Source organism: Schistocerca cancellata, chromosome 2 (assembly GCF_023864275.1).
Source record: "Schistocerca cancellata isolate TAMUIC-IGC-003103 chromosome 2, iqSchCanc2.1, whole genome shotgun sequence".
NCBI classification, from domain to species: domain Eukaryota; kingdom Metazoa; phylum Arthropoda; class Insecta; order Orthoptera; family Acrididae; genus Schistocerca; species Schistocerca cancellata.
The window spans coordinates 665,200,099-665,210,265 of NC_064627.1; the positions used below are offsets into that span (position 1 = coordinate 665,200,099).

At 40.7% G+C, this 10,167-nt stretch overlaps 2 non-coding genes across 2 annotated transcripts; both read right to left on the minus strand.

Annotated features, from left to right (window-relative positions):
• Positions 1 to 318: 318 nt before the first annotated feature.
• Trnar-acg (transfer RNA arginine (anticodon ACG)) lies at positions 319 to 391 on the minus strand. Its single transcript has one exon. It is a non-coding gene; the product is annotated as a tRNA-Arg (tRNA).
• A 5,787-nt stretch (positions 392 to 6,178) lies between these two features.
• Trnay-gua (transfer RNA tyrosine (anticodon GUA)) lies at positions 6,179 to 6,268 on the minus strand. Its single transcript is given in 2 exon segments — positions 6,179 to 6,214; positions 6,232 to 6,268. It is a non-coding gene; the product is annotated as a tRNA-Tyr (tRNA).
• Positions 6,269 to 10,167: the final 3,899 nt, after the last annotated feature.

Consider the following 10,167-nt stretch of genomic DNA (forward strand, 5'->3'; position numbering starts at 1 on the left):
AACATACATTCTACATTTAGGGCATCGAATATATTTTATATGAAACTTACATAGCTCACACGGTCTTCCTCGTTTAAGTAACACAAAACAAATGGGAAAGATGTAGCATATTGACAAAAAATTGTAAATATGTGCTAATAACCGAAAAACAGGAAGTTATGTAATTATAGAAAAATGTTTAAAATATGTATTTGCATAACATACTATATCTAGCCATTGACTCAAGCAGCTACAGACACTTCCCATAGTTTCAATTTAAAACGTGATATTTTAATACTCATTCTTACAAAGAAAGTTCTGTTGAAATATTAAAATTTCCGACCCTGCCAGGATTCGAACCTGGAATCTTCTGATCCGTAGTCAGACGCGTTATCCGTTGCGCCACAGGGCCCCTATACTTCAAATTACTACCTAAGTAATTCTTATCAGTACAAATTGTGGCTTTCATGTTTCGTCTCTTCAGTTTCATAGTTCAGTCTAATAGTCTTTATCTATTTATACACACTGCTGAATAAGATTATCCGTGCCCCGCTCCAGCGAAGATGGATGGGCGTGGATTACAGCCGTTTCGTGTACAGCTGTCGTGGCAACTTGCAACGTTATGTGCGGTAGATCTATTCGTTCTGGTGGTGATACGACTGAAAAGCGTTAACGTAATAATAAATAATGTAATCATTACTGTATTTAGTTTGTGATCTTAGAGTAACAGAGGAAGGAAAGCGTGCTCTGAAAACATAACATTGTTGATAATTAAAACAAATTTCCTCCTGTAATGTAGAGTCTAAATACATCCTGTGCCTACGAAATATAACATATCCCATAAAGAAAGAATGATAGACAGTATTATTATGCAGCCATTTGCCCCTTCTTTTAAAACACGTTAGTCTGATGTACATAGCGACGCAAGGTAACAGACATTACTTAGCGATGGCTAGCATTAAGCTTTATATAATGACATAAAATGTTATAGTTGATAGGTAATTATGTTATTTTTGTTTATATTGGCTCCTTATAGTTGCAAGATTAAATATTTTTTTGATTCTTTGTATTTTCATTAGGTTGTGATGCGTTCAACGGCACTTGGGTGCAATGTAATAAAAAATGTTTTGACGAATTCTCAGTTTAAATATTTTTTTTGATTCTTTGTATTTTCATTAGGTTGTGATGTGTTCAACGGCACTTGGGTGCAATGTAATAAAAAATGTTAATGACGAATTCTCAGTTATCTTAACACCGTACAGTCAGCGAGTTGCGTCAGCAAGATTGCTGTTGCTCAAGGAGTCTATCAAGACGTTATGTCCCAGAAAATAGAAGCGCAAATCGGTCATAGCTTTTTTTATTAACATCACCATCAAGTACAAAACAATTTTCCTTTTTGCAGAGAAATGAATTATCAGGGTAAAAATAATCGTCCACTGCAGGATCACTTGAGATACTCTGTGCTGCTTATAAAAGCTTGCTGTTCCAGTCAGACATGAACTGTGCCACAACGGCAGGTTTTCCGCTAGCAGCAGCCGATGGCATCTTTTGCAAAGAACATGAACATCTGCTACCAACTGCCGCAGCAGTGCAGCGAGGCTTCAGTATAAAAGGAACGGACTAGTAAGAGGTCTTTTTCAATAAATGCAACAACTTAGCCACGTACGTTGCTGATGGCTTCGTAGTGCGTTATGCGTGGAGGCTTGAAACACGGTACGTTAATTGTTCAATGGTCATTGCTTGAGCTGCTACAAATGGTGGAGCTTAGTACTGCTACAGTGGTGGAGTTTAGTACAAAGGTACGTGGTTATATGTGGAAAAAAAATGTTTATATACATATTTCGTATTGCACGCCTTTTCCCCGTGCGGTTTACAACAAAACAAAACACGTACACGTTTCACTATTAATAGTTAGGACGTGTACTTAAAAACTGGAAATGGCGGCTTTCGGGTAGGAAAGGGCGGAAGCTGGCATAAAGGTGGGTCCGCTAGATGACGTGCACAATGACAGTTGTTAACAGTTCGCTCCAATTACAGGTTGGAGGTGTGTCTCCTAATGTCGTACGGCAGTTATTTGTGAGAATGCAGCGTGGTCAGCCTCACTGGGTGAAGAGCAAGCAAGTACTACGGCGTACAAAGAAATCCACATGTCTAATCGCCAGTCTGCAAAGAAATTAGAGCGTTCCAGTTCTGTTATTGATAATTTTGTCAGGTTGGGTGCACGCTATGGCAAACATGACCGGACACGAAAACTCAGCATCAGATACGCGTTTGATTATGCGCAAAGCAAAAGTCGACGGCTTGTGTCCTCAACTCACTTCCAGACGCGATAGACATATCCTGGCTCGCGGCGCTAACCTGGCATTCAAGAAACGGCTCTGTAAGCCACCTTCAAACGATGCGCATATGGACGCTCGGCCGAAGTTTGCGGAAGAACATATGTCATAGACCGTAGAATGGAACAAAGTAATTTTTAATGACGAAAAGTAGTTTAATTTGGATGGCCCAGATGGTTTTCATGATTACTGGCGTGGTCTCCGTACAGAAGAACACGTTCGGTGAATCTTTGGCGGTGACAGTGTTATTATCTGGACAGCATTTTGTGCTGATGGCACGTACAACATAGTATGGCTGTACCCCAAAATTAAGTCCGAGGATTATACGGAAGTGCTGGAAGCTGAATTGGTTTGTATGTATTAGGAATTTGACGATGATAACACACTATTCCAACACGATAACGCTGGTATTCACAGATCTGCCAAGACAAAATCGTAGTTTCAAGATAAAGGTATTCCAATTCTGAGCTGGCCATCGAGAAGTCCGGATTTAAATCCCACGCACAACATACGTCGGGGGGGGGGGGGGGGGGGGCGTCCTATGGTGTGGCCGAGCTGAAAACTGCAATTCGAGTGGAGTGGAATTCAGTCTCCGAAGAAGAGATCACTGCCCATATACAATCAATGTCTACGAGGATTTTTGCAGTTATTAGGGACAATGGAGAATCGAGTAAATATTAGGTTATAGTTGTAATCTACTGACAATAGCTCTCACACTTTAAGAATATTCTCGCGGAAAATGGCATTTTTTCGAGGGTATGCCACCTAAGATTTTTCAGTACTTTCGTTACACAGTATTTCAAACGACATTACCAAATCGGATCACTGTCCTTTGTGTAAGGTCGATGTCCTCTGTTCGTCCAACCTTATTACAGTTCAGCAGTACAGAAGCATGAACCGAAAAACGTTTCATTTTGATTTTTTTTTGAGAAAAAGTGCAGTTTGCTCAATATCCTACCAGGGAACTATAATTTGCTTTATATCCTACCAGGGAACTATAATTTGCTTTACCTGCAATTGAACGCCTGCTTGTTCTATCACTACAAACTGCCACTCCATAATATTTGTGTCTCAACAATTCTGCAGTGAAGTTGCCGCGCTTTTGCATTTTGTGCAGCGCCTAATCGCTTTCTTTATATTAAGAACTGTTTAACAATCTGCACCATGCTGTAAATTTGTTAGTGTTTAATCTTGTAGTGATTTACAAAGGACAATTTCCTCACAGATAACTGCGTCCTCTACAAAACTTTCCAGTCATTTAGCAGGTGCATACTTCATCACAACTACCACACTTCCGGTTATTGACTCCTGAACTTTAATATTTATAACCTTTAATCACATTATCTATTGTGTTTCAGCTAATTTCCAAGCAGTTTAGTGACTTTAAACCAATCTCTTGACTTGTGTATGTGAAGGCATTGGCACTATTTGTTCAGAAATGTAAGTTGTAAGTCCCTGCAACACGCCATGCTTTCTCTTCATTGTTTTTATTGTCAACTCATAACAGATGTCTGAAGATTAGTCGTAAATGCCCGCTTTTACTTTCTTATCCAGCTTGTCGACAATATTTGCCTGATAATTTGTAATTGCGTTTTTGAAAATAATCTGCTGATATGAGTGACTAGATTTTGCGTTAATAACTGCGTCAGCGGTAGTCTGCTTCCTACACATTCCCTACTCCTGTTCTCCACTGCATTAAGTAATCATCACGCGAGGGAAATTAATTTGATGGTTTCGATATCAACGATAAATCAGATATTTGCACGTATCGAATCATCATCTTCGCCACTTCTTTAATGTCTTCTGCACTGCCTTTATACAAAGAGTCATCAACATACCTATACTAATAAATAAGTATTTCAATAATGTAAGGGGGTGGTTTAACAACAAAGTTACAGGTAATCGTTAAAAATTTTCGCTATAATACTGGCAAGACTGTTTCCTACTGCCAGCCCTTCTTTATGAACGAACATTTTCCCTCTGAACTTCGAAATGTTGCAAGAGGTGATAAAACTCAAAATCTAACAGATTTCCAATATTTCCCAAGTACTCTTTTTTATGGCGAATTATATTACCTTTAAAGGAAAATGTGCCAGGTTAGTGTCCCGATCAGGCGCACAGTTTTAGTCTGCCAGTAAGTTTCAAATCACCAGTCTCCACTGCGAAGCCATAATTCGTTCTAGACCTTTAATGATATTTATGGTTTTGTACAAAGGATCGTAATGTTGACACTAACTAAGCAACATGAATGTGAAATTTTAACTTTTCTGTTCGAGTTTTCAAACCTGTGCCTTTTTGTAAGCTATGGGACTGAATGTGTAAAAGTTACTTAGTTTCTTATTTTTAATTCGCGTAGAAGTGCGTTCTCAATTTTTACTGCAATGCTGTCCCTCATGCAATTTTTTAACTTAGCCACTGGAGTTGCTACGTTGCCTTTATCACTAATTTTCTTTATATTATTACTTCGAGATATGACATTGTGTGAACTTCCCTGTTCACAGATAGCAGGCCAATTCGAGGTCCAGAGTTTCCCTGTGAAGTAACAGACTGTACATTTTATCCAAATCCTCTTTTATCCTCGCTACATCTCATTAGATTAGCGACCACCTCAGCCCTTTAACCCCCGCCCCTCCTCTTGAAATGTGATGTAATTTGTAGATGGCCTTTTGACATATGTTAATTTCGAATTTATAGTTATCGGCGAGTTAGATGTGGTGTAATGACCTGTATAAACGTACGTTGTAATACAGGATAAGTTTTCAGAAGTTAAAGAATTACATTGAAAAAACTGTACTTTCAACAAAACTTGTTTTCAAAATATATCATCCTCTTCTGATTTTAATGATAGTTTCCAAAAAGTGAATATAATACAGTAGATCGAAGTGAAAGTTTAAGTAGTTGTATTTATGCAAAAAAGTAGCTTTTATTTCAAAATTTTTATTTCGTATAACAAGTATAACCACGCCACAATCTCCCAGTAAGAGCCAATAGGGAGCAAACGAAAGAGAATACACAACAAAGAATCGAGATTTTTTTCAGAAGCACAGGCAGGAGGAAACAGTGAATCTCCTTCTGGGCTCGGACGCTGCCGGCGCGAGCCGAATCATGATGAATAACGGCAGGTACTTTTCTCAGTTGTTATTCTTACACTTGACATAGTTTCTCGTGAATATCGAGACCACGTTGGAATACGAAATTTCCTGTTCCTCCTATGGACCACCATTCCACAATTCTTTCTACAGCCTTCAGCTGGCTTATTTCTCCAAGCGTAGTCTGATCCGGAAGGACACTTATCTTTCTTATGATCGGAATCCTGCGAATATCGGACACCAAATTAGGCACACTTCAGTGATAACTGAAAGCAAACGCTGTAAAGAGCACTTTGCAAGAATTGCAGGTTGCACTGAGTGTATAGCAAGTTATTTTGAAAATGTGAGATAAGCAAGACGGTGGTGGGACTTCAGTAGCAAGGAACCGTAGTTGCGGCTTCAGCCAGTAGTGTTTATCAGCCATGTCTTACTGTATAGTACCTGTGGGAGATTTACCATTATTTATAATTCGACCCAATTCAAATGCATTCTTTAACAAATGTACGTCAAAATATCATGTATCATTCATAAACACACAAAAGCTGGACGATTTCATATTTTTATATCAATTTAATAACATTTGTGTTTTAGTATCCTACGACGACACTAAAAATAAAATGGAAACATCACTTTAGCGATGTAAATGTACGTAACATTTCCAAGCTCAGCGTTTCGTCTGGAAATTCATAATCATTTAGCGCAAATGGTGATACTAAATTGTGTCTTTTACTGAGCGGAAAGGAAGAGTCTTGCACATACAAAAATTAAAAATATTCCTTCGGGCCGGATTTGAACCAGCGACCTATGGATTTCCGCGTATCATACCACTACAGTCCACCGCTCTACCAACTGAGCTACCGAAGGAATGTAACAGACGTATTACATACACAGCTGGTCCTTGGGCAGATACATCATTATGAAGTGTGATATTCTTATTGGTGGATGGATCATTTAGTGAGAACGTTCTTTTGCTTTATAATCTCTCAACATATTATCGACGATTGGATTGAGAAACTTTACCGCCTGGTAAAGTTTCGAAACATGAAACGTGCAGTATGTTTAACCTACCTATCGTCTGCCACAGGTTATTTGTGATTAAATGCATAATGCCACTAATGAATTTTGCCCATAGATTAACCTTTTATTTAGCTTTTTTTAACGATGAGTGTTTGAACTTTAATATACTCCATTCTTCCAAGTATGTGAGGTAGTGTTGCATAAACTGTCAGCCAAAGTGTTAGTCTCAAAGTCTGTTTTCAATTGTCCGAAAACACTACACTTGAAATCAAGCACAGGAACCTGAGGTGGTCAAGATGAATGGCACTATTCTTTCTTCCGCAATGAAGTTCCAAGTACCTCTTAGAACGACATATTTAAAACAGAAGTTCACTTAGAGTTTACACGACTTGCAGACAACGAGACTAAACAATACTTTTCCGTTAGCTTTAAGTGGCCTGTCGCCATGGAGGACACCCGCCAGAGAAACAAACGAAACGACACATGCACGATGTGCGTCGGAGAGAGAGAGAGAGAGAGAGAGAGAGAGAGAGAGAGAGAGAGAGAGAGAGGGGGGGGGGGGGGGAGCGCATCCAACAGATTTTTAAAAAACTTGGGGAAGGAGGGATGTATATACGTTCCAGGATCTTTCATTCAACACACACATTTTATTAACTATAAAATAGAAGAAAACTATCACGTATATTACTTGAATATTTAAAGTTTTTTTTATTGATTTGGTCTTCACAAACCCATTGGTATGACTGACACTTTCTCAGATTGTTACAAATTCATATTTTCGACTTTACTATAATTTTACATTAATATAATATGAAATACGAAACGTGACTATAATTCTAAGTGGAGTATATGAAGTAAGTTCATAGCACAAGGGGATTAGTGAGCTTTTTAAAGAATACTCATTAAACGAAACACAAGCAAGCACCTCTTCAAATAAAGATTGTTTCTCTGGTGACATAGATAAAATACTTGACATTAAGAAATTGCCACCGTATTTTTCATTGTTTGTGGATATTCAACTTTTTTGTAAATGTAAACTAAATAAAAAACAACATACACAGAAAATTGCTTTACAGACTTATTTAGAAGTTAGAAGGAGGAGAGCGCAAAATCACTAATTTAACAAATGGATAAGCATGAAACAATACGTAGATTTGCATATCTAACTAAAATAGCTCTTCACTGGCTACATGGTGAAAACAGTAACTGGAAAATAAAGAGAAAAATAAACTGAAAATCCACTTTCAGCGGCTCTCTTCACAGTTCCCCATCATTATCAGTATACACACGGTATAGATTATTCTTGTATCGGTGTTGATAGCGGCTGGAGGAGCAGAGTGGGGTGGTAGATGTCAGCTTCAACTGCACGGTTTTGGGATGGTGGTTGCATGGCTCCATCTGAAGGGATTGCTGTCTTGAATGTTGTCAAGGATGTGTTTGTAGTAAGTTTATGAATTCTTGTCGGTGGTTGTTGGCAATAATGAGAAAGATAGACCTGTGAATTTTCACTGTTGTTTTTATTTCCTTTTCTCCTCTTCCAGTGTTCATACTCACATCTTTTGACGGTTTCAATATTTTCATCAGTTTTGTACAATTTCATTGGTGTACTGCTCGTGGTTCTGTTCTGATGTGTTCACTTTCTCCGCATCACATAGAATGGTGAGTTATCGCTAGTGCCTGTATCTGCCTTGCAACGGCATGCACCGGCACGCCCTCTGAGCGATTCCTTTTTCCCTGGCAGCCTGGTGCGGCTGCGGCGGCGGCGGCTTTTGACACTGCAGGTAGAGCTGCCGCCTGCCGTGTTGTCATGTCTGCGTCTCCTGTGCAGGGGCCCGCCGGACCGTTGCTTCTCTTCTGCTCACCGCCCGTCGCCGCTTTTACTCCCAGGGCCGGCAACTCTGTTTCCGAACACATCATGGCACTGGCGAGTGCTTTTTCCCTAGCGAGGCGAGCAGACCGTCTCCGCGGGCACATGCTTCGCATATGATCCACGGCGTCACAAATGGAACAGGTTGGCGGCTGCCCACTGTATTTAATAAAAGCTCGGTACCCACAGATTATTTTGAAAGACGGGACGTGTTTTCTTAAATTAATTTTCACGGTACGCACACCATTTTCAACGGGGAATCTAAATGTTTTAGGCCACTTATCTCTTGTAACTGTCAGCACCCTGCCGTACATGTTTAAACATTTGCTAATTTCTTCATCCGGTATTTCGAATGGCAAGTTAATTACCTTTATTTTCCTAATACCAAAACCTACGAGCATTACAACAACGTCGCTCACCGCACCGTCTATATGGCGAAATTTCAGAATTCCATTGCTCTCTCTGGCCAGTTCCTCGCACTGTACGGCACTAGACAGTTTTAGGAATAGAGAGTTCTGCGCGAAATCAAATCGGACGTCTTTCACATTTTTTTTCTCCAACTTAATTTCTTCAAAAATCCATTTGTGAATTTCAAGAGCAGAAGGCGTTTTAAACTTCCTATCGAACGCGCACTGGACTGTGTTCACAATGCTATCAGCTGACATTGTATCAGAAAATGAAATTCAAATCAGTAGAAGGGTACTCGCCAAGGCGACGACTGTGCAGCCTGCAGGTGCCCTGTGCGTCCTCGGTCCCAGCTGACTGGCTCCGCACGCGATGGTCACAGGCTGGCCGCCGGGCAGCTACTGACTCTCGCACCCTCTACCTGCCAGAGCGGAGGAGCGGATGAAAAAATTACGTCGGCCTTTTACTTAAACTTACACTCTGGCAAAAATTAAAGCAACAAACTGCTATTCACCCGTCAAGTGTCTAACTCACGATACTATCATACAGACTCTCAACAGATGTCTGTACGATCGTTTTCTGCACGGAAGACGGCAATCCGATCAATAGACAATCACGCCAACGATGACGTCATGGCACCTGCCAACGGGCTAGTGTTTGCAGTGTAGCCCTACATCCACAATCGCTGTGTACACACTCATAGACGGTGCAGTATGACAGAGAAGACGCCTACCACTCTGCGGTGGAGGGGCCATAGGAAGAATAGAAGCAGGGCAGTCGCAAATTCATGTGGCCCAATGGCTTAATATGAATCTTTCTGTTTCTCGAATGTGGCAACAGCTTGTAGAGACCGAAACTGTATCCCGAAGACGAGGTCAGGGCCGACCACGCGTGACATCAGAAACAGAGGACCGTTATTTGGCTCTAAGGGCACGATGGTACAGCCTCAGCACTGCACGGCAACTAGCATCTGACCTTGTAGCATCCACTGGACGTGTTGTATAGAAGCAAACGGATTCCAGAAGGCTTCGGCAAAGTGACCTTTATTGTCGGGAACCTACTGTATGTCTTACTAGAAGTGAGCGTCTAGTGTGTCTTACTAGAAGTGAGCGTCTAGAGTGGAGTCATAAACATGCCACCTGTACGATCGAACAGATTGCCAATGTTCTTCTCACAATGAGTGCCGATTTGGTCTGGAGAGTGACTCGGCGGATTCGCATCTGGAGGGTACGTGGAATAGGATTTCGGGACCCAAACATTGTAGAAAGAGACCGATATCTTGGAGGATTCGTAACAGTGTAGGCCGGGATTGTGTTGACCACTAACTCCTCTTCCTGAAATTAAACGGGTGAACTGGCAAGGTTTAACGGCTGTCAGTTATCGTGAGGAGATCTTCGGACTTCAAGTGCGGTTATTGAAAGATGGTATGGGCCCAGACTTCGGGTGATACCCGAACTCAAGAGCACTGGTGGGT